This window comes from Vombatus ursinus, unplaced genomic scaffold (assembly GCF_900497805.2).
Source record: "Vombatus ursinus unplaced genomic scaffold, bare-nosed wombat genome assembly UNPS02014799.1, whole genome shotgun sequence".
Lineage (NCBI taxonomy): Eukaryota > Metazoa > Chordata > Mammalia > Diprotodontia > Vombatidae > Vombatus > Vombatus ursinus.
In genome coordinates this window covers 22,312,448-22,338,401 of record NW_020954577.1, presented here as the reverse complement: position 1 = coordinate 22,338,401, position 25,954 = coordinate 22,312,448, and the positions used below count along the sequence as shown (strand labels likewise).

The 25,954-nt window shown below is 38.6% G+C and overlaps 1 protein-coding gene across 3 annotated transcripts in view; it reads right to left on the bottom strand.

Moving 5' to 3' along the window:
• MYRIP (myosin VIIA and Rab interacting protein) overlaps positions 1 to 25,954 on the bottom strand; it is a 421,897-nt gene that overhangs the window by 237,778 nt on the left and 158,165 nt on the right. The window contains exon 1 of one of the 3 annotated variants that reach the window (XM_027872433.1): positions 18,707 to 18,729. The exons of the other annotated variants lie outside the window; for them this stretch is intronic. The gene's annotated coding sequence lies outside the window, so the exon portion shown is untranslated. Of the gene's footprint in view, positions 1 to 18,706; positions 18,730 to 25,954 lie in introns of those variants that run through there. 3 annotated transcript variants of the gene reach the window in all.

The following is a 25,954-nucleotide window of genomic DNA, read 5'->3' as shown; positions in this document are numbered from 1 at the left end:
ACTCTGGTCCTCCTGACTCCAGGGCCACTGCTCTATCCGCTGTACCACCCAGTTGTCTCGAAAAGTGAATTTTGACTACAGTTCTGGAGGAAGTCTTGTCCTCCATCTGAGGACCATTCTTGCTCAGTATAATGAGGCTCACTGCCAGAATGTTGACAACTGATGGATAAATTATTTAGCCATAGTGACCCATGAAACAGATAAACACATAAAATAGTTCTTTGTCTCCATAGCATGGTGGCAGAATGTCAGCACAGTGTACAAAAGGTAGTAGGGATTACACAGAATTGGGGTTATCTACCAATTTCTCCAGTGGTCCTCTTAATGTGACATCATTGCCCAGCAACCTAGTTCATGCATTACCACATCCGTAGTAATCAAGCAACCACATCCGTGCCATAAATAAACCTGGAAATCCCAAAGAAGTTACAGCTATCAGGAAAGATGGCTCAGAGGTTCTCCTTAGAGAGGCAAATAAAAAAGTTGGTTTCATTGTGCAACAAGAAATATTCCATGAGCTGGTTATGTAGTCTTGAAGTATTCATGAGGAGCATAAGCAAAATGACTAACATGAAGATGGTTGTAGTACATGTGTCAAACTCTGCAAATGAGATTGAAAAAGAAGAGATGTTCCATGAAGAACTTGACCAAATGCTCCAAATACATACCTTGGTAAATGTCAATTGCTAGTTGGGAAAGAGGCTGTCAAAGAAGAATCCTGGGATTGTAGTGTATCCTAACTCATTATAGTCTCCAAACCTTTTTTTTTTTTAACACATTTCCATGACAATTCAATCTCATCCTGTTCCTACTTAAAGTTCTCGACTAATCTATGGAAAATATGACAAAAACAAGTCATGAAGACTTCTAAGGGTGGAGCCAAGATGGCAGAGTAGAGGAAGAAACTGAATACTTTCAACCTTCCCTTCCAAACAACTTTAAAATAACACATCAAACTGAATTCAGGAGTAGCAGAGCCAACAAAAGGTCAGAATTCCAGACCAAGACAGCTTAGGAGTTCAGAAGGAGAGATCTGGACTGGAGGCCATAGTGGCAATACCAGTGATGGGCCTTGAAGGAGGCTGCAAGAGCAGCTTTGGGAACTCTCAAGCCAGAGATGGTAAAGGGAATGGGAAACTGGTCAGAAAGAGATTACAGGGGATATAGGTGCTAGTGCTTGGCACAGGACTGGGTGCTATTTAGCAACTCCATTGCCTATACCATAGTTCCAGGGTGGAGAGAAGCACTTGAAATCACAAAAGAGCAGGGGCCCTGAGGAGTAGTATTGATTGTGGCTGCAAGGGATCAGGACCCTTCTTGGGTGAGGACCAGAGTATAAACCAGAAGGGCAGAGACCACACTTTCCCCCAGATCACACAACCTTGGAGGCACCAAACCTCCAGAACTAATTCTGAAAATAGTAGTGTGAAAAAAAAAGCCTGAAGCTTGGGACAGTGGCCTCCCCTACTCCCACTCCAATAACAGAACCCAACTTTAACATGAAGTTCAAAGTCAAGAAATAGGATGAGAATATAAGCAAACAACAACAACAAAAGAACCTGACCATAATAAGCTACTATGATGCCAGGGAAGATCAAGACGCAAATTCAAAAGAAGAAAATGGTGCCAAAACAGTTACTAACTAAGCTTCAAAGAAAATGTGAATTGGACAAAAGCCCAACAAGAATTCCTGGAGAGCTTAAAAAGTGATTTTCAAACTCAAATAACATTGGTAGAGGAAAAATTGGGAAGAGAATTGAGAGTAATGTAAGAAAATTATGAAAAGGCAATTAACCATTTGGTAAAAAAAAAAAAAAAAGCACAAAAAACCAAAAATACCGAAGTAAATAACACCTTAAAAAACAGGATTGGCCAAATGGAAAAAGAGGTACAAAACTTCACTGGTGAAAATAATTCCTTAAAAAAATCAGAATTTTCCAAATGGAAAAAGAGATACAAAAGTTCAGTGAAGAAAATAATTCCTTAAAAATTAGAATTACGTAAGTGGAAACTAATAACTCCATAATCAAAGGATGAAAAATAGAAGAAAATGTGAAATATCTCATTGGAAAAACAACTGACCTGGAAAATAGATTGAAGAGAAATAATTTAATTGGACTACCTGAAAGCCATGATTTTAAACAAAAGAGTCTAGACATCATATTTCAAGAAATTTTAAAGGAAAAACCACCCCAATATCCTAGAACCAGATGGCAAAGTAGACATTGAAAGTATCCACTGAGTACCTCCTGAAGGAGATCCCCAAATGAAATCTCCCAGGAATGTTATAGCCAAATTCCAGAGCTCCCAGATCAAAGGGAAAATATTTCAAGCAGCCAGATAGAAACTTATCAAGTGCCATGGAGTCATAGTCAGGATCACACATACAATATTTAAAGAAATAGAGGGCTTGGAAGATAATATTCTGTAGGACAAAAGAACTAGAATTATAACCAAAAATAACTTTTCTGACAAAACTGAGAGCAGGGGAAAATATTTAATGAATTTTTGGATATTTATGAAAAATAAATGAATAATGGATATTTAATGAAACAGAGTATTTCAAGAATTTTTTTTTGAGGCAATTGGGGTTAAGTGACTTGCCCAGGGTCATACACCTTGTGTCTGAGGCCACATTTGAACTCAGGTCCTGGTTAGTTCCCGACTCTAGGGCTAGTGCTCTATCCACTGTACCACCTCGCTGCCCCATCAAAAATTCTTGATGAAAAGACTAAAGCTGAACAGAAAATTTGACAAGACTTGAGACAAGAATGAAGAGGTAAATATGAAAGAGAAACCATATGGGCCTCAATAAGTTTAAACTGTTTACATTACATATGGGAAGAGGATACCTGTAGCTCCCAAGAACTTTATCATTATTAGAGCAGTTAGAAGGACTACACAGATAGAAGACATAGGAGTGAGTTGATTATGTTAGGATGATCCTCATCTCCTCCAAAAAAAAAATGGAAGGATGAAAAAGAAGGATGCACTGGAAGAAGGGGGGAAGGGAGAGGAAAAAATGGAAAAAATTATCTCACCTAAAAGAGGCATGAAAGAAAGAGCTTTTACAGTGGAAGGGAAAATTGTGGGGGTGGGATGGACAATACTTCAACCTTATTCTCCTCAAAACCAATTAGAATCCTAGCTCTACTACTTATAATCTGTGTGATACTACTTAAGTCACTCAACTTCTCCATGCTTCAGTTTCAATATCTGCAAAATGGGAATAATGATAGCTGTATTACCTACTCCCAGGGCTACTGTCAAGATGAAATGTGATAACAGATGTAAAGTTGTTTGCTATTTAAAATGTCAGCTAGTTAAAATGAAGGTAATACTAACTCTTTTTCCTTTAGTGTAGTGTGAATGGTTGAATTATGGAAGAAAAATTAAAGCTAGAAAAATCATACCTTTAGAGCCCTCACTTGTTAATTGCCTACAGGCAACCTTCATGAAAGCTACATTTGGAGATACATCTAGATTATTAGATTTAAATAAAGCTAAAAGTTTTGATCTCAGGAGGCAAGGAAATGTAGTTTTTCATCTAGTCTTCTGTAAATGCTTAAAATTGGCTATAAAAATATTGTTACTTTCTACACAATCATATTAGTGATAGAATAATTGTGGTGGTGATAGAACAGGTGGTAGTTTCTGAAGAAAACAGAGAATTGTCTTCCATGCCCCATTTTTAAGATATGAAATTGAAACTGCTTTGAAAGAGATTTTTTAGATGGCATTTTGCTCAGTAAGCTTTGGAATAAAAAACTTTGATTTAATAAAAAATACTTTTATGATTTAACAATCCTTTCAGATGTGGATTTTTAAAAATTTAGGGACTTTTTTCTTAAGCTGAGGTCAAACTAAAGAGTCAAGCGTTTACTTTTCTTCCCCTTCACTTCAACTTATTTTGTCTAGTAGCCACGCAGAGGTTTCTGTAGCACACAAAGTCAGTGGTCTTGTTTGAGCAAGTTCACATGTGGGAAAATGGACACATTTATACTAACAACTGGGAATGACGGGACTTTTCCACGTTACAGAAGTCTGCATCTTAAAGTGAAATTATTGACATACTGACCAACATTCATCTTCTAGCTTTTATTAGCTTAGGCATTGTTTCTGTTACTGATTTCCCACCTTTGTCCCTTTTAGTATTACAGAGCTTTCTGGTATCCTCTGTGAGTTTCATGATCTGGGGAGAATTGGCTCTTTTCCATTCTGGTTCTTTCCTAGCCAGTATGTTGTTGATGTCTTAGGAATCCTATGCACTACTTCCTCTTATCCACATTGATTCATCTGGCATGTCAGACACAAGCTTGTGGCTTACTGCGAACTACAGAGTTTGTCAAACTCCACCAACTGTGATGGAGCTTATATGGCTGAAGCTCCCTTTTCTCTTTCTTACTAGGGTGTTAGTTGCTTCTTTTGTGACTTAAGGTGGTTGCAGTAAAAACCTATGAACTCCTAACTTGTTTCAGACCAGGGCAATAAAAATTTATTTCTAATCCTTTCTGGTTTAGAAACTTGATCCGTCACCCCATTAACTAGCAATATTTATTACTGCATCATTTTTATTTTGCCTCCAGTTTTTGGTATACTGAATTTTTAGGATACTAAGTAAGGTCCGTGCCACGTATAGTTCAAGAGAGCACACATTTTTCTATACTACATTATCATTGTTTACTGTATTTTACCTCAGATTTTATGTCTAAATACTATTGTGTGTCTGTTCGTTTCAATTGCAATGATAGATGGACCATATGTCAATTCAGTGAACTAAGTGATTTTTCCAGGTAGCAACAGTCATTTATTTTTCACCAACTGGTACATTTTCCCAAAGACAGATTTTTTAGAAATACTAGTTATTGAGTATCATAGATGAGGGATGGGTACATGTCTTATTGTGGGGCAACAGCAACTCTGTGGTTGGATTTACCTGTGTAGAATGGAAATTGCATTATTATAGAACTAGAAAAAAACCTTGTATGCATGAACAAAATACTAACAGCCTTACACTGAAAAATAATACTTTAAGCATGTGAAGATGTCATCCTTTGTGATGTCACTTGTATAGAAATATATCTATATATAATATATGTATATGTGTGTATACAAAGCTTTTGAACTGTTGAAAGGAAAACAGTACCTCACATTCTTTATCATATCACTTTTTCATAAGTGTTCAATATATTCCTGTTTATTTTTCTATGTTCTATTTCGTAGCTTAAGAAGTATTTCAAAAGTATATGAATGTCTAAAATAATAGCAAATGCCCTACATGAGGTGATGTAGCATTATATATAAAATTGTGCGCATATTAAATGTTGTCTCAAAATATGTTAGCTAGTTGATGTTACTCCTATAACAATAGTTCTCTCCTAATCATTTGTATTTTTGCTCATCTCTTTAAAAACTATCTGTGAATATTATAAGATGCAGAATATATCTGTGTGAAACTACTGGAATTTTGTTTAAAAAAAAAGAACTGAATGGTAGAGGAGCATAGAGTGATTAAGACCAAAGAGAAAGATTTTATAAACAATCTGAAAGTAAATAGGTCCAACAATATAGATCCAAAAGGAAGATTACCACAGGTGGTAATAGTGGGAAGAGGGAAGGAAGAGAATCATAGAGAAACAGTTGGTAGAATAAGTCAGTCAGCAATTGCCTAAATGGAAAAAGTAATGAGAATCAGTCAATAACAATAATCGCTAGAAATTACATAGTACTTAAAGGTTTGCAAAGTGCATTGTGAATATTACCTCCTTTTATTCTCACAACAACTCTGGGTAGTAAAGGCTGTTATTATCTCCATTTTGTAGATGAGGAAATTGAGACATGCATGTTAAGTGACTTGCCCAGGGTCACACAGCTAGAAAGTAATGAGAATCAGTCAATAACAATAATAGCTAGAAATTACATAGTACTTAAAGGTTTGTAAAGTGCATTGTGAATATTATCTTCTTTTATTCTCACAACAACTCTGGATGGTAGATGCTGTTATTATCTCCATTTTACAGATGAGGAAATTGAGACATGCAAGTTAAGTGACTTGCCCAGGGTCACACAGCTAGTAAGTGTCTGAGACCAAATTGTAATTCAGATCTTTCTTACTCTAGGATTGGCAGTTTATCTATTTTATCATCTAACTGCCTGAAACAAGCATTATTAAGTTCCTATTATCTTCCAGAACCCTCTGTTTGGTGCTAGGAATACAGAGACAAAAATGAAACATTCCCTGTCCTCAATGAGCTTATATTCTACTGGAAAAGATATCATGCACTGATATAATGATATAAAAAGTATATACAGAGTAATTTGGGGAGAGGGAGGGCACTAGCAGCTGGAGGAGGTGGGCAATCAGAAAAGATTTCTTTTAGAAAGTAGGGCTTGTGTTGTTTTGAAGGAAATAAGAGATCCTAAGTAGGTAGATATGAAGAGGGAGTATATTCAGGCAGTACAAAGGCGTGAAGACAGGAGGACAATTACATGTGTAGAACAGTAAGAAAGCCCAGTTAGCTGGACCATGAACTATGTGAAGGGGAGTCATGTGGAATAAGGCAGGAAAGGTAGGTTGAGGCTAGGTTGTGAATGCCAAACAGTAGCATATTGCTCCTAGAGGCAATATGTAGAGGGCTACATTGGGGTATCAATGGAAGAATTGGAATGTAATTAGGTAATACTAAGAATTATAATAACAATCACCTCTTATATCTGTTATTTTAAAGTTACAAATTAGCAAGGCAGGTATAACCTGAATTTTACAGATTAGGAAACTAAGTCCTTCAGAAGTTAGATGAATTGCCTAAATTGACACCATACCACTAGGAAGTGGCCATCAAGGCGCAAACCTGGATCTTCTCAGTGGTCAATGTGCTTTCTACGAAGAAACGCCTCACTTTCTGGAGACAAAACCTTCTTTCCTTAGTGAACCAAAGGAGAAACCTTTGGTTTAGGCTGGGGATTAAAACAAGATGGAGTGGTTTGCCATTTCCTTCTCCAATGGATGTCTTGCCATTGTATTTTAATGACTCTGGAAGAGAGAGTGAAGCTGATGATCTTGTATAACTGCCTGACTTAAATCCAATTCACAAGCATGACCATGATGTCACCGGCTCTCTTCGAAAACAAAGGAAGAAGGGGCAGCTAGGTGGCGCAGTGGATAGTGCACTGGCCCTGGATTCAGGAGGACCTGAGTTCAAATCCAGCCTCAGACACATAACACTTACTAGCTGTGTGATCCTAGGCAAGTCACGTAACCCCATTGCCTAGCCAAAAAAAAAAAAAGAAAGAAAGAAAGAAAGAAAGAAAGAAAGAAAAAAAATAAAAGAAAAGAAAAAGAAAACAAAGGACGAACAACAAAGCAAAGTGGAAAATGAAAAGAATTTGACTAATCAGTGAGCTAAGCAGAGAAAGATCTGGCAGCTAGTGAAAAACCTGTAGATGGCATAGTGGATAGAACACCAAACTTGGAGTCAGAAAGACCTGAGTTCAAATCTTGTCTCAGGTACTTACTAGTTGTGAAACCCTGGAAAAATCACTTAACCCCTGTTAGTCTCAATTTCCTCATCTGTAAAATGAAGATTATTATTGTGCTTACCTAAAAGGATTCTTGTGAGGATCAAAGGAAATACATATGTAAAGTGCTTTGTAGACCTCAAAGTGCTACTATTATTATTACTGCTGTGGTTGTACATATTATTACTGTTATTAATATTAGTATACAAGACTAAGAGATCTCTAAATATGACTAATCTTCTAAATTGAATAAGGCTGGTTAATCACTTCAACCCTGTAGACTTCAGTGTCCTCATCTGTAACACAGAGGAGATGGATTGAAATGACTATTTGCAAGCTACATGGATGTGACATGATTTTTAAGCCCTTGGATGGAGCATGAAGCCTTGCACAGATGTTAATACTGGGATCTGTACTTTTGCAGTTCTTTAATAGCAGAAAAATGCTAACAGATACTTCCTTACTTTCTCAGCTCAATTAAGAATGCATTTTTAAAATCTCTTCCCCACCCCTGCCTTAAATTCTGCTTAGAGTCATACAACAAAAGGACCACATCTGTGCGACTGTACAAGCTCATCTATTTTTTTGCCTAACTGTGTTGGAAGGGTGACTTTGGTTCTAACAAGTCAGATATGAGGTATGGGAAATTAAATTAGGGAGCAAGTATGCATCAAAGCTATTTCATTTGCAGAAGACTGTCACACACTAGAGACTGTTAAAAGCATATTAAATTGTACCCGGTCCAGAAAACTGAGATGATTCAATGGCTCCCATCATTTCCTAACAATGGAATGTTCTGTAGATTTATGGTTACTAATAGCTTGTGTTTAATTAGACTGTAGTTTGCTAATTAGAAACATTTTATCCTGTAATTCTAAATAATTCACTGATTGTCATGCGCTGTAAATGTAATCAAATCAAAACTCTAAAATAATTGAATTATGCAATTCTGCTCTGTTAAAACACAAATATATACATCTTTAAAAACAAAATAGAGTAATCCTTTTGTAAAGAAGTGTATTCCTGTATTAAAGATGATATAGGAGAATGGGTCGGGATGTCAGATCTATAGGCAAGATTGGCTCTTAACCAGAGAATTGCTGTTCAGTCATTTTAATTGTGTCCCACTCTTTGTAATCCTATTTTAGGGTTTTCTTGGCAAAGATATTAGAGTTGTTTGCCGTTTCCTTCTCCGGCTCATTTTGTAGATGAGGAACTGAGGTGATCTGGGTTAAGTGACTTGCCCAGGGTCACACAGTTAGTAAGTGTCTGAGACTGGATTATGAAGATAAGTCTACCTGATTCCAAGTCCAGTGCTCTATTCACTGGGCCACCTGGCTGCCCTGGCCAGAGAATGCAGTGCATCTAAAGAGTGCTAGAAAAATATGTAGTTCTTCAAAGCATGGGAAAATTCCCACTACCACCCTGGAAAACATCAGAAGTCCCAAGCACTCGGATAAAAAATTTAGCTTTAGGCTTGTTACTGTCAAAACTGGACTAGTGATAACCTTTGAAGGAGGGCGTCAATGTGAGGCAGCCTACATGTGGCCAAAGTCTCATAGGATCCTAGAGCCTATACATCTAAAAGTGGAAGGAATCTCAGAGATTGTTTAGTCCAACCCATTTCATTTTATAGATGAGAAAACTGAGGCCCAGGGAGATAAGGGACTTGCCCAGTGTCACATAGGTAATAAGTGTCAGAAGTGGAATTTGAACCAAAGTCCTTTGACCCCAGAGTCCATACTCTTTCCCCTGAATCACACTGTGCATTATCAACTGCTCCCCCACTCCAAGCTTTGCATATGTGATTGGGGGGTTCCTTCATATTTGCTCAATATTAGCCCCCCAAGAGGGTTCCTTTCTCCAAAATGTTTTGTACTAGTGCTAATATTTAGGGCTCCTAAAAAGCCCTGCTATGGAAAAAAGTAAAGAGTAGAGAATAGAATTAACTGAAACTTTTTCCATTTTAAATATTTCTATAAGAAAGAATAATCAGAAAACACTGACAGCCAATTTTGCTTTTAATCAGCTAAAAACGACACTGCCTGAAGCCAGGTACTAATTATTTCCTTTTGCTGTTGAGAGCTATGAAAAATAATGAGGGGGAGACATAGCCAGATCCTCAACGAGTAAGATGCTCACTGTCTGTAATACAGAATTTTCTTCTACGTGCTGACATGCATGGTGGATACATAAACCAGAAGGAGACAAGCACAGGTAGTGTTAGGATGTGACTGCCCACTCTTCTCTCCACCAAAGTGACAGTAGATTGAGGGGAAAGTTGACGTGCCCAAATGGAAATTGGCACCCCAAGATTTTCTTAATGTTATATACCCAGAAGAGGTCAAAGACAAATGCAAAGAGAAGAAAATTCTGGGCATTGTGGTGGTCATCTTTAACAGACTAATGCATACCTTAATGACATGATCCATGTAGAGGAGAAAAGAAAGTCTATTCTGTGGAAGAGGTTGAAAACTGAATTTCAACTAATGGACTTAGGATGGGGCAGCTAGGTGACACCAGAATGCCAGGTCTAGAGTCAAAAAGACTCCCCTTCCTGAGTTCAAATCTAGCTTCAGACACTGACTAGCTGTGTGACCATGGATAATTCATTTAACCCTGTGTGCCTCAGTTTCCTCATCTGGAAAATGAACTGGAGAAGAAAATGGCAAACCACTTCACTATCTTTACCAAGAAAACTCCAAATGGGGTCATAAAAAGTTGGACATAATTGAAAAATGACTGAGTAACCAGGACCTGTGATACAAAGAGCAGAACTATAAGGTGTAAGACCCTAAGGAGAAGGTTTTAAGAACAGAGATGGCATATGTCAGAAGATGCCTGGTCATCATTTCTCATGTGGCAAGTTGTTACACTAAAACTGCCTGCCTCTCAGACCTTAGCTGGTGTGGCTAGGGAATGGGAACGATAAGGAGAAGAGTAAAGTAAAAATTGATTGTGCCCCTTAAATTGTGTGTGAATCACAGTAGACAAATAGAAGAGATATAATTGCTGGCAAAGAAGAGAAAGGGCCAAAGATAAAGAGTTCAGGAGTGTAGTATTTGGGGAAGAAACCACAGACCAAATCTCTGCTAAAGAATGGGAGCCATCCTTCCCCATCAGTCTTTGAGGCCATCATTGGGCACTGTAGTGATCAGACTTTTGAAGGTAACTTAGGACTACAAGTCCAGAGCTCTACCTTGAGAAAGAGAGAGACACAGAGAGACAGAGAGAGACAGAGAGAGAGACAGAGAGAGAGAGAGACAGAGATGAAGACACACACACACATACACACACAGAAGTTAAGTGGACTAGCTATGTGGCCTTGGACAAGTCACTTCATCTTTCTGTGCCTTTCTCCTCATATGTATAATGAGTATCATAACAGCACCTACCTCCCACGGTTATTGTGAGCATCAAATGTGATAATAATTATAAAGAACTTAGCACAGTGATTGGCATATAGTAGGCTCTCTATAAATGTTAGCTATTATTATCATTATTATTATCATTATTAATTATAGTGCTTTACATAGGTTAAAGTGCTCCACATCTGGACCCTTAGCAGAGATATTTGTTGCAAAGGGACTGGTTTTTTTTTTTTTTTGAAAGGAGGAGAGCACGGGGCTCTTCCTCCTCGATTTCTTTTGATATCATACTTTCCAAATATTGCCAAAGCACAATACAAACATGAGATTCCATCTTCTAGGCCAAGGTTAGCCAAACAGCCTGGGGAAAGCAAGAACCTCCCCCACATCAGCAGAAATCTTTTCTGATAGCTGAACAACTTTTCGGTTGGAAGGATGCTCAGCCTGGCGTGCTTCACGTCCTAACAAGATGCACTATACAGGATTTCAGGACTTGTTCTGTTTTTCTAAGGGCAGCCTTAGGCAAAAAAGTCACTATGTGAGAGTATAAGAATGACAAATAAGAATTCCTTGAGAAGCTGCATCTACTTACCAAAAGCTAACTCTAAGCTTAGGATGTCATGTGTACTATGGACAATTTATATCCCCAGGCAAGTAGGAGAATAAATAGTGTAGATTGGCTGTGCCTAATTCCAGTGATATCTAGAGATATTTGGTCAGTCCTTGGCATGGAGAGGAGGCAGCATGTTACAGTAGAATTAACACTGGATTCAGACTACCTGGGTTCATACCCTAACTCTACCACTTGGCATGTGGGTGAGTGGAGGGAAAAAGGAGGGAGGTAATAAACATTTATGTAGCACCTACTATGTACCAGGTACTGTATTATATTATATCATTTGAAACTCACAACAACCCTGGGAGGTAATATTATTATCTCCATTTTACAGCTGAGGAAACTGAGGCAGATGGAGGTTAAATGACTTGCCTATGGTAGTATAGCTAGTATCTGAGGTCAAATTTGAACTCGAGTCTTCTTGACTCGAGGCCCAGCGCTCTATCCACTGCAGCAGCAGTTGCCTCTGGTGTGAGCTTGGCAAAGTCATTTAACTTTAGTGAGGATATTTCCTTATCTGGAAAATGAGATAGTTGGACTTAGATCTCTAAGGTCCGTACCAGAGAGTAGAGAAAGACCAAAGACTTACTACCATACACGCTACAGATCTTTAGATCTGGAAAAAGTTCCTTCCCAGCTCTGAAATGCTATGATTCTAAAATTCACAGTATCACAGGATATTAAATCAAGAGCTGGAATGGAGGTCCATTAGGAACTCCATTTTACACATTAGGAAAACAGGAGTCAGGGAAATGGAGTGATTTGACCAACATCACACAGGTACTAAGCCATAGAAATAAGATTTAAATCTGGGGCTTCTGGTTAGGGAACCAGCATTCTTTCTACTATGCCTTTCTTTTGAAGAGGAAGAAATGGGCCTAAAAAGAATGAGTGATTTGCTCAAAGCTATATAACCAGTTGGGGCAGCAAGGGGGTATAGTGGATAGCGCTCTGAGCCTGGAGTCAGGAAGACTCATCTTCCTGAGGTCAAATCCAGCTTCAGACACTTATTAACTGTGTGACCCTGGGCAAGTCACTTTACCCTGTTCGCCTCAGTTTCCTCATATGTAAAATGAGCTGGTGAAGGAAACGGCAAACCACTCCAGTATCTTTGCCAAGAAAACCCCAAATGGGGCCACGAAGAATTGGTCGTGACTGAACAACAAAACTAGCCAATGGCAGGATTGGGCCTAGAATCCAGTCTTGAACTCCCAGGCTGGTGTTAAATTTGACTCAATAAATATTTATGAAATGCTTGCTCTGTAAGGCACTGTGGTTAGCACTGGGGATATAGGGATGAAAAATGGCAGGGGATTTAGTGGAGGAGAGATTGTAGAATTTAATTTGGAAGGCATTGGCTTCTATAGTCAAGTCAGGTCTATGATCATTTGCTGTAAATCATAGCAAAGATCTTGTGTCCTTAGTAATAAAATCCAGGGGGAATTTTTCAATGTTCATTTATTTTAAGAGTAAATTTGCAGTGACATTGGTCTCTACTGTGACACTGTGCAAATATAGTTAAAATCACTTTAATAGCGCTTCATGATATCATGTCAATTATTATATTAATCTAACCCTAATAGAATGTCATTACCCATAATGTTATGCCAAATATTAAAAGGCTAAATATTAAACATTTAATATTAATAATAATATTTAATTATAATTAAATTCGATGATAATATTTAAATTAATGCTAATAATATAATATCATTATGTTATTAAATTGCTTCATTTATTAGGGCATGATATCACCTTTAATACATGTATTGGCTGTGCGACTCCTCTCTAAGACTCTGTGTTGCTGAGATAGTGCATTCTGTATTGATAGAGGCAGTTTCCTCTATTCTTCAATTAATTTCTGACTGTTAAGCTATGTAATATTGTCTATTACTTCTTTTTTAGTTGCATTTTGCTTATTTAAAATATCAAGCATTTATTTTTTTTCTTTCCCACTTTCTTAAAAAAAAGAGAGAAAAAAACCCCAGAATCTTTATAATGACTACGCATAGACAAGAAAAACAAATTCCCACATTGGTCATGTCCAAAAATGTATGTCTCATTCTGCATTCTAAGTCCATCATTCTTTGTCGGGAGGTAGATAGTATGCTTCATTATCAGTCCTGTGGAATTACGGTTAATCATTTCATTGATCAGAGCTCTTCAGTCTTTCAAAATTGTTCATTTTTAACAACGTTTTTGTTATAACAATAAATTATTCTCCTGGTTCTTTTCACTTTACTCTATATCAGTTCATACAAATCTTTCCAGATTTCTCTGAAAATGTCTCTTTCATCATTTCTTATGGAACAATAACATAACATTACATTTATATACAATAATTTTTCCATCATTCCTCAACTGATGAGCACCCCCTTGCTTTCTAGTTCTTTGCCATTACAAAAAGAGCTGCTATTAATGTTTTTAAATTTATTGGGCCCTTTCCCTTTCTCTTTGATAGAGCCAGTGATGGTATTACTGGGTTAAAGTATGAGCATAATTTAGTGACTTTTTGGCATAGCTCCAAATTGCTTTCTAGCATGCCTGTAGTAATTCACGGTTCAACAATAGTACATCAATGTGCCAATTTGCCTGCAGCCTCTCCATCATTTGTCATATTCCTTTTTTGTTAATTTTGCTTATTACTGCGTGGTTATAAAGGCTTTCCTGGTCAAGTCATTGTTGATAATCTAGACAAATAAATCATGAAATGCTGCTTGGATTTGTGAATGATGCTAAATTTTATGGGGCTGTTGTCCCCATAAAGGGGACAACATGGAAAAGACAGGCATTAAATTATCTGATAATTTGAATAAATGGTCCTAAAAATCAGTATAAATTCAGTAGGAACAAGATAGTAAACATAAGAATAAAGGGAATACAAATCTCTTTTTCCCCATGATAGGGAAAGATTGGAGGGGGAAGAAAAAAGAGGAATATTTAGGGCCCATAGTTGACTACAAGATAGATAAGATTCAACAATGCAATGGGACAAGAAACAAGCTAACATGATACTAGATTTTAGTAACAGGAATAGCGTGACTTTTGGAAAATCATTTAATTGAATTCAACTGATTTCAATTCATCTAGAATTTATTAAGCATCTATTAAATCTCATGCACAGTACTTCATGCCAACAATACAAAAATAAAAATGAGACAATTCTTACCCTCAAGGAGCTTACATTGCGTTAAAAGAAACAATATACAGTTATCCTTTCCACATCATGACTTTCCCCATCCTGATTTTGATATATCATGGGTCAGCATAAGAAATTAAATGGGAATTTCTGGGAAGTTTTGCAGAAGCCGCAGATGACACACAAAAGCCAGCAGATGACACAGAAAAATAATTTTTATTTAACATTGACCTACATGTAGAATATGAACCAAATACTTAACCCAAATTTTAATATAAAGTACTGTAAATACCCCATAAAAAAAGAAAAAAATCAAATTTCTTCTCTGGTATGAAGAAAGGGTCAACAAACTTTACACAGATTTTCCAGATTGTGGGTGCTGCCCCTAACACCCATGATATAGAAGGGATAACTGAATATGCACAGAGAAATAATAGAAAATATATCTATAGCAAATACAAAATAACTTTTTGGCAAGGTAGGAGAAGGGAGCAGGGACCTAGCAACTGGGGCGATATCTATATACTTCCTGTAGCTTTCTACAGAATACTTGACCTGAATCTTAAAAGAATCTAAGGATTAAAATAGGCAGTGATGAGGAAAAAGTATATTCTAGGTCTGAAGGACAGCCTGTGTAAAGGCTGGAAATGGGAGATGCTACATGGCCCACTTCCTCGTCTGGAAAATGAAGGGGCTTTTCCAGTTCTAAATCTATGCTCCTAATATGGACATGGTATGGGCACCAAGGAGTATAATAGATGGTAGAACACGATAAGGGCACAGGAAGGACCCAGCCAAGGGGCTCTAACAGATCCCTGAAGTGAAGTGATCAGAGAAGCCTTCATGGGCCAAAGAGAAACCTGAACTGTATGCCTTGAAAGATGGAAAAAATTTGATATAAAAGGAATATGTCAGTCAGTCAACAAATATTTAAGTGCATACTATATGCTAGACACTGTGCTCTAGAACCATATTAGAATCAGTGAGGAAATATTTAACAAAATAAATAAAGATATAATAAAACATAGGTAATATTACATTTTAAAGCTAAGTTAACAGGCTACCCAAAAGGATCCTTATGTACAGATTGTTGTTGAGTCATTTTTCAGTTGTGTGCAACTCTCTGCAACCCCATTTGGGGTTTTCTTGGCAAAGATACTGGAATGGTTTCCCATTTCCTTCTCCGGCTCATTTAACAGATGAGGAAACTGAGGTACACAGGGTTAAGTGACTTGTCCAGGGTCACACAGCTAGTAAGTTTTTGAGGCCAGATTTGAACTCAGGAAGATAAGTCCTCATAACCAGGCCTAGCATTCCATCCACTGCACCATCTAGCTGCCATACGTATAGATAAGTGGCCCCCATTTCTTTTTGAGTTTTACAGCATTGCTCAATGGCAATAAACCTGTAGACCCATGCTAAGCTATATGATGAAAATAGGCATTGATGAGGACCAAAGACAATCCTGGGAGGTGGCCAGTCTTTCTGATTCTTCAATTTAATCATCTGAACCCAAGCATTTTGGAGCTCTAGCAGTTATTTGAGAGACCATGTGCATTGCAACACAGAATTGCTGGAACAGAGTTTCTATTTATGGATTTTGGAGTAATAAAGTCATTTCATTCAACTCTACAAATATTTATCATGCACCCGTTACATACAGAACACTCAGTTTGGTGGGCATGAGTAGAGATAAAAAGTTGAAATAATACTAGGTCTCTACCTTCAAAGACTGCAGTAGTAGCAGAAAGTAATAGAAAGATACATACTTATGTAATTATACCATACAATAATTAATGTATTATAATGTCAAAATCTTATTGGAACACTTATGGGAGATTGATAAAGCTTTATAGAGGTGGTGGAATTTCAGTTGGTCTTCATATATTCAGTAGGAATTCAATAAGCAAGGTTGAGGACAGGTAAAGACAAGGAGATGGGAAACTGCACGGTTTATTTGGAGAAAAGGAGTTTGTCTACAAGATACAGTTCATGGAGGAAAATAATATGAAAAATACCATTGAATCTGATGAGTAGTCAGTTACTGCCCCTTTGAAAGGGCAGTTTCATTAAAATGTTGGGAGTGAAAGCCATATTGGAAAGGACTGATGAGAGAATGGTAAGGAAGTAAAGACAGAGTGGATAGATAATGTTTTGAAGCTGTCTGGCTGTGGAAGGAGGTTAGAGAGATGGGAGAATAGCTAGATAGAGTAGAGAAGTGAAAGGAAGGTTTTTTGTTTTGTGTTTTTTTTAGGATCATAGTCAGTCAAGAAGCATTTATTAAGCATTCGTCTCAGGTGCTGTAATGAGCACTGGAGATACAAAGAAAGGAAAAACAATGAGTCCCCACCTTCAAGAGCTCACATTCTATTGGGGTAGACCATGTGTGGATGATTAGGTATATACAAGATATATACCTATGTATCTTATATATATAGGTATATATACATCATAAGTAGATGGAAGGGCATCTTAGAGAGAAGGAATTAGCAGCTGGGGAACTGGGCAATGCCTCCTGTAGAAGGCGAGATTTGAACTGAGTCTTGGAGGAAGCCCAGGAAGTCAGGAGACAGAGGTGAGAAAGAAGAGTATTCCAGGCACTGAGGACAATCAGTACAGATATAGGAGATGGAGTATTGTGTGACAGGAACAGCAAATGTGCTTCACCTGTATAGTGTGTGTAAGAAGAATGAAAAAATAGGAAGGAGCTGGGTTATATTTGATTTTAAAGGAAATAAGGGGACACTAGTCTTTATGAAGTACTTAGGTGACACGGTCAGATGTACCCTTTAGAAAAATCCCCTGAGCAGCAGAGCAGTGTATGGACTGAAGTGGGGAGCCACATTGGGCCAGAAAGCCAATGAGAAGGCTATTACAATAGTCCAGGAGAGAAAGTCTGCATTAGAATTGTGACTACGTGAGTAGAGAGTAGGACATGTATGTGAGAGATGTTATGAAAGTAAAAACAATGTAATTTGGCCACAGATTGGATACATGGAGTGAATGGGGGTCATCGGTCAAGGGTGACACCGAGGTTGAGAGCCTGTGTGACTAGAAGCATAATGGTGACCTTGATAGAAGAGGAAAGAGTTCTGGAGAACTGATAATAAGTTCTGTTTGGGTTCTATTGAATTTGACATGTCTCCAGGAGACAAAGGAGCTAGTAGATAATGGGGAGGAAAAGCAGGAGAAAGCAGCATCGTGAAAACCAAAAGAGAAGAGAGCATCGAGAAGAGGGTGATAGACAGGGTCAAAGATGGCAGAGAGGTCAAGAAGGTTGATGACCGAGAAAAAGGTCTTCAGATCTTCTAGAGAGATATACGAGATATAATGATAAGAGATGTGTGGTGACTTTGGAGGGGGTTGCTTAAGTTGAATGATGAGGCTGGAAGCCAGATATTATAAAAAACTGAACATATCTGTTCGCAGATAAGGAGGATCTACTCATGAAAATTTCACGCACGGGAGTTAATGAGAAAGAGTTACGGTTAAAGTGTGACCCTGTTATTGTTGGATAAAGACAGGCAGAGAAGAGTCTTTGTAGTTGAGGAGATGGAAGAATTGTGTGGTCATTAGAAGAATTAGATGTATATCTCATGTAGCTAAGTGGTACATAGAGCATGGGGCCTGGAGTTGGGGAGACCTGAGTTCAAATCAGGCCTGAGGCACTTACTAGCCATGTTATACTGGTCAAGTCACTTAACTTCTGTTTTCCTCAGTTTTCTCAACTGTGAAATGGAAATAATAATAGTATCTATCTCTCAGGGCTGTTGTGAAGATCAAATGAGATAATATTTGTAAAAAGCATGATTGCACATGTGGAACCTATATCAGATTGCTTACCTTCTCTAGAAGGGGGAAGGAGAAGAAGGGAAGGATAGAATTTGGAATTAAAAACTTAAAAAAACCCTGAATATGAAAAATTATTTTAGATGTAATTGGGGAAAATTATGTATATATATGTATATATATGTGTATATATATATACACACACACACACACACACATATATATATATATATATGTATGTATGTATTGTGTTAAAATGCACTTAGCCATGCTCACCTGTTGCCACAGGGGCAAATGAGTGGTCTTCCTGAAGCAGTTGGCTAGTGGCTTGCTACTGGTGACCGAACCTCTGACCATCACCCGTGTTCCTCTGAGAAGGACCCATCAGAAATTTTTCGTTGCCACCTCTACCAGGATTAACCTTTAGTATGTAACAATTCCAAATCATCTTACTGATGCTTACTTTAAGAAGAGGAGGCTCTATAAACCTAGACACCAAGAAGGAGAAATTATTTTTGATGCAGAAAAAGGGAAATACGAGATTATGGAGTAGCACAAAGCTGATCAGAAAACAGTGGATTCTCAGATCCTGCCCCAAATCAAGAAAATTCCTCAGCTCTGTGGCTACCTGCGCTCTAAATTCTCTCTCTCTCCTATGGAGTTTATTCTCACAAACTGATATTTTAAATGCCTTGCACAGAACTATTATTAAGATATTTGAAATAACTAAAAAAAAAGAATTGAGCATAGTACCTGGCACACAGCAGGTATAAATGCTACCTATAATAATAATTACTATTATCTATATTGAAGTCTCTTTGAGGATGATGATAGAAGAATAGGATGAAAAGGAAGAACACAGATCAGGTTTGGAAGTCATGAGAAAACGTGGAATGTGAGCTGGCAATTGATACAGGGATAGGGAGAGAAAGATACAAACCAATTGCTTGTCACAGAAGAAAATAGCTTAGACTTCTCATAGGATTTCAGATCCAATTGCTCTGTCACAAGTATCTTGGCTTTTTAAAATGTATTCACTGGGAAACAGCATCAGGGAAAAAAGCATGAGGGTCAGTGGAATGCACAAACATTAATATGGTGAGTTATGTAAATCACTCCACATTTAGAAATGCTTATTCACTATGTTTTTGTGCTTTCTAGGGGACCCAGGTAAAATTTAAATAAATAAAAGACGCCAAAGTAGCATTCTAAGTCAATATTTTGGTCTGGAGAATTGTAATGCGTACAAATCACTCAAAAGTTTGCTCTTGTGGTTTATAATGGCAACAGAAACAGTCAATTATATTGGAGTCTTAAATCACAACGCAGTGTATAGTTGGATGTAAAAATAAGCTCCTGAGGACGTCTTTATAAACACCTTCATCAACTATAGCTCCTATAGAACATCCTGAAGAGGTGATGTTTGGCAAAGATGCTACCATTCATTGACCCCCAAGACGAGGCTGACTATTTATTTGAGACAAATATTCTGATGGACAATAACGGCTCTGCCCAGGAGAAGCCCTGGTCCAGTGTGCACAAAGTGGCATCTGAGCGGCACCTTCAGTGGAAATTCTGAGTTTCGTCCTTTCCTCCCTCGCTGAGCAGGAGGAAAGAGGCAGCGAGTGGTGCCACAGGGGCAGGCAAAGGGGCAGCGAGGAACCTTTTCTTTTTCCTTGTAATGAGGGGGAAAACCCATAACTTTGATCCTAGCATCATAATCTTAGAGCTGGGACCTTCGAGGTCAACCGGTTATGGAATCATAGAGTGGCCATGCCCTCAGAGGCCATGCAGACTAATCCCTTCGTTTTGTAGATGAGGAAACTGACGACCAAAATGTTTCAGAAGACTTTAGATCGTTGACCTAGAGGTGGAAGAGACCTCAGCGGTCATCTAGTCCAGTCTTTCATTTTACAGACAAGATTCTGAGACCTCTGGTTGGTTGAGTGAGTCATCCAAGCTCACTTCATTATCAGGGATGGGACTTGAACGCAAGTCCTTTGAGCTTTTCCTCCACTGTACCATTTTTTCCCCTTTATCATTGCACAGATGGGTCTCTGAGGGCTGGAGAGGGTAGGTGATTTGCTCAATGTCTCACAGAACGGGTGGCCAAGCTGTGATTCAAGGAGAGGTCCTGGGATTCCAAATGCAGTCCACGTTCCGCTGCCCCACAACTGCCTCTCCAGAGGGACAGAGTGTTAAAGCGACGAGGTCCTTTGAGATTTCTTAATCCAATAATAGGAAAATGAGGTGTGGAGAAGCGAAGAGACTCATTTAAACCTGAGATGAGAGAATTTGTGTTGACATCACAGGTCTCATTTTAGTTAAGTTTTGTTGTTATCTGGTCATTTTCAGCCTTGTCTGATTCCTCATGACCGCATGTGGGGTTTTCTTGGCAGAGATACTGGAGTGGTTTGCCATTTCCTTCTCCAGCTCATTTGACAGATGAGGAAACTGAGGCAAACAGGGTTAAGTGACTTGCCCAGGGTCACACAGTTAGTATGTATCTGAGGCCAGATTTTGAACTCAGGAAGACGAGTCTTCCTAACTCCAGGCCTGGCACTCTATGGCGCCACCTAGCTGCTCTTTAGATAAGTTATCACCCGCCAAGTCCCTTGCATGAAGCCGGCGCCTTCCCCTTTGAATTGACACAGCACATTTCTGTATTACTCATCTTTGCAGGAATCAAGGTGATGGTGTAATTCTTATTTGGAACACCTGGCCTGCATATAGCTGGGCTTTAAGCTCTCCACCCATAAAATAAAGGCTGCTTTGTGGTTTGCTATAGCGCCTGATACAGGAGTCCTGCAGCTCTGGGTCTGTGTTATTTCTTAACTTCCAGTGAGTTGCTGTGGAGGTTGGGATTCTGTGTGGTTTAGCATGAAAAGCACCTCATTTGGAAGGTTGAGAAGGAAAGGGAATAAGCATTTATTAAGCACCTACTATGTGCTAGGCATTGAGCTAAGCACTTTACAGCAACAACTCTGAGATGTAAAAGTTTTTATTACCCCCATTTTACAACTGAGGAAACTGAGGTAAGCACAGTTCAATGACTTGCCCAGGTTCACACAGCTAGGAAGTCTCTTAGGATGGATTTGAACTCAGGTCTTCCAGACTTCAGACCCTGTGCTTTATCCACTGGGCCACTTAGCTACCTAGATGTAACAATAGAGATTAGAAGATGGAATAAAATGGCCCGAGAGGCCATTACTTACTAAAATGATGAATGCTCACTCTGTGATGGGTCTATGGGGGGACCAAGTTCAGAGAGAAGGAGAGGCAGCTGGATTCCTCAACACAGGCTCTGACTCCCCATGAGCCTAATTCTTATGCTGTCCATGAAGCTGAGCCGGGTGGGGCTTTATCTCTCTCTCTAGGGTGTACTCCTCCCAGTAATAAAAGGAGGAGCTTGGAGCATGAAGGCCATATGTAACAATACAGAAAGAATGGAAACTGGCTCAGATCAAACTGTCCGTGGAGACTGCTAGAAATCTCTTCATCCCATTAGCATTCACTCAGTCTGCTGTCTATGCCTTGTGGAACCCAGATAACAGAACTATATTTCACCGTGAATATAGGAATACCCTCATAATACTGTCCCATCCAGTGTGACTCTGAGATAGAGTCGTTATAAATCACCCCAGTGCTGCTGGAAGGTCACTCTGTGTGAGGGCTGCCTCTCTTCCCATTTCTACTCTGCTCTGCCCTCATGCCTTCCCTCTCCTTCCTTCCCTTCACTTCCCACTCTCTCATACTTTCTACTCTTCCCTTCCTCCTGCCCTCCATCTCCTTCGTCCTTTTCTTTTTTTCCACCCCTCCAGTTTCTTCCCATCCACACTCTCTTCTTAACGTAAGGCAGGTTGCCTGTGTGGTGACCCTCCCCTCGTCCATTCCCACTACCATCTTGTTCTCCATACTCTTCTCCTCCTCCTCCGTTCCCTTGCCACCTATGTCCTTTTCTCCCTTCACCCTTGTCTCCTTCATCCTTTCCCTTGTTCCATCCTTCCTCCCTATTCCTATTTATCCTCCCTTTCAGTGTCTGGAATGTAGTAAGCATTTAATAAACGCTTGCTGATTGCTGTTTTCTCTTCTCTCCTCTGCAATACTGTTCCTTTGGAACTATCTGCCCTCAAATCATTGTCTCCCCCAGTTATGTTTTCATGGAACCAGTGAAGTCGACTCTGTCTCAAATCTGAAATTCTGGGACCTTCTCTTTCTCAAGGAATACTCCTCTGGGGGGCTGATTTTTCTGTGGCTTCCAGTTTTAGAAATCTTCAGGTTTCCAAGGGCTGAGCATCATAAGCAGGGAGCTATCATTTTTAGCACCCCGCAGAGCCCAGTTGTGTTAAGAGCTGTTTTCACTTGGCTCATTCTTAAGGCCCAGAGACACCCCACAGCATCTGACTCAGGCCTTTATTATGAAGTGTTCAGCTCGTAAATAGAGTCTCCTATTCCTGTCTTACAACTGCCTTGAGAGATACTTTCTGCTTTCTTGGAATGGATACTAGAATTGAAATGGTGACCAAATGATATATCTACTGAGACAAACTAGTTTTGGGAACTTGTCTATCTATAAATCAGTATGACACTTCATTTAATAGAGACTTCATTTAATGGATAGGATTCTCCTCATCCCAGTACCTCCATCATGTTTTATAAAGCTTTTATCTCTGGCTCTGTTCCTTTTTCCCATCTTTTCTTCTTTCTTCCTTTCTTCCTTCCTTTCTTTTTCTCTTTCCTTCTTTCCTTCCTTCTTCCTTCCTTTGTCCTCCCTTCTCTTCCTCCTCCCCTTTCACTTTCTTTCACACACAGTAAGTGCTTAATAAAGTTTTGCTGACCTGAATCGACCTGACCAGTGATTTCATTGGTATAGGGGACTTCCAATGAGATCACTCCATCTACCAATGGAGATCAGTACCTACTCTATAACTTTAAAGTCTTAGATAATTGCTTGAGATACTGAGACCAGTAGTGACTTGCCCAAGGTCATTTAGTCAGTATGCATTAGAGGGGAAAATTGAACCCAGTATTCTTGTCCAAGGCCAGCTCTCTTTCTCATGCCCAACAATGCCTCTTCTTACCTTAAAACACTTAATTAAAACCCATCAGAGAAAAAATAAACCTGCTATAAATAAAATAAATAAGTCATATTTCAAAATCCTTTTATCATGTCCTCATCTATATGAATCTGACATAATACCTTTATTAGGTCTCTTTGTCCCCACCCCCACTGCTTTGCAGTCTTCATTTATTAATTATTTTGAAAACTACTTCTCTAATTTTAATTGAAAAACTTCAAAGCACAGTTTCTACCCTGCACTATAACTCATAGTGGGTGAGTTCTTTTTCTTCCTTTCCTCTTGTGACTGATCTTGGTAGCCCCTATATAGACTGGCTCAATGATGCCACCTTGTAAAGGCATGAGGCCTTTGCTATTTCCTTAAGCCTGGAAACAGGAAAAACAATGCTAAGAGTCTGGCACTGCTGTTTAAATAAGAGAAACATTAGCCAGATATGGAATTAAAAACCCACCCAATCAAAACTCTGTTTCTCCCTACCCCTCACTTCCATCTTTTCTAGCTTTATCTCACAGGCACTCCCCTTCCCCCACATAGGATCATAGGGTCATAGATTTCGAGTTGGAAGGAACTTTAGAGGCTGCTAAGTCCATTTCCCCTACCTCCTTTTAGAGATGTATCTTGGGTCACACAGCTAGTAAACTTTTTTGTGTTTTTTAAAAGTTATTATTATTATTATTATTTTGGATTCAAACAACAAAACTCAAATATACAATAGAGAAAAGAAAAAGAAACATATCATAAACTTAAATATTGAAACAAGTACAAAGTGATAAAAGGAAAAAAAGCATGTCATGCGCACAGTAGAATGTGAGAGGATTTAAAATATATAGCAATAAATTTCCATTTCAAGAAAGCCTGTATAATAAATATTACATGTTGTATTAAGAGTTGTCCATCTTTGCTTTCTTGTAAGTTTTCTTTTGTTCTCTGCTGTACACTTTTTACTTTGTTCTTTTCCTCCCTTTCTCCCCTACCCAAGGCTACAATTAAGTTCAGATATATTTGTATATAGATATATACATAGACATAGACATACATACACATACATACATACCTATATAGACGTATGCTTTCCCTAACAAATTCTACTCCTGCTCTTTGTTTTCATGTTTGTGCATGTCTCTTATTTCCTATCCCACCTGACTCCATTACTTCTACCCACCACCTTGACTCTTATTACTTAACCTAGCCCGCCTCCAAGAATCCTTCCTTTATCCTTCCATTCCTATTAATCTAAACACCCTTCTATACCCCCCTTTAGCCTATTCCTCACCCTCCCCTCATCTCTCTAGTAAGTGTGTGAGAAAGGATTTGAACATAGCTCTTCCTAACTCCTAGTCCAAAACCTTATCCACTATACCAGAGGTATCAAACTGGTGCCTCCCTGCTCACGCCAACTCTCTTCCTCTATTGAAATGTAATTGGGAAGTGTTTAACAAAATAAATAAAAACGCAACATAGATAATATTAACTTATAGTTTTCTAAATCAGTATGTGGGCAGCTAGTTGATGCAGTGGGTAGAGTACTGGGCTTGGAATCGGGAAGACTCATCTACGTGAGTTCAAATCTGTACTTAGACACTGACTAGCTGTGTAACCCTGGGCAAGTCATTTAATCCCATTTGCCTCAGTTTCCTCATCTGAGCTGGAGAAAGAAATGGCAAACCACTCCTCTATTTTTGCCAAGAAAAGCCCAAATGGGGTTACAAAGAGTCAGATATGACTGAACAACAAGAAGTCAATATGTAGCCCATAGGGATCCATTTCTACTTGAGTTTGACACCACTGTACTAAGCCAGGTTTCCTCTCATACTAGTCATCAGCCAAACTGGACTGCTAGCTGTTCCCTTATCTAATCTTGACTTTCCTAGCTCCAAATGGTAAACCACTCCACATGTCCATTTATACATGAATGAATAAATGTATAAATGGATTACAAAATTATTAAGCACATACAAAATGCTCTGCTGGTTTCCTTGGCAATTCTGCCTATTTTATTATATGCATTTAAAAATATTCTTCTAAAGGGGTCCCTAGGTTCACCAGATTGCCAAGAGGGTCTGTGACACAAACCATTTAAAAACCCCCACTCTAAAACTATCAGTTACAGATGAATTGCTCATGTACAGGGGGGCGGGGAGGAGTTTCTGCACCTGGAGTTCCCTATATTTGTGAAATCTCAGGTCTGGATGGGGGAAGGGGAAGACAAATGAATGATGAAGGTGCTTAATAGATGCTTGTTGATTTGACTTGAATATCTGTGCTACCATCCAAATGTACACGTTGTTTCTAAAATGGCTTCTTAAATGAATAATAATATAATAATTACTAAAATTTATATAGTTCTTTAAGGTTTACAGAGCACTTTGCATATTTGATTTATTCATTTGATTCTCATAACAATCCCATGAGATAGGTGCTATTTTTATCCCTATTTTACAGA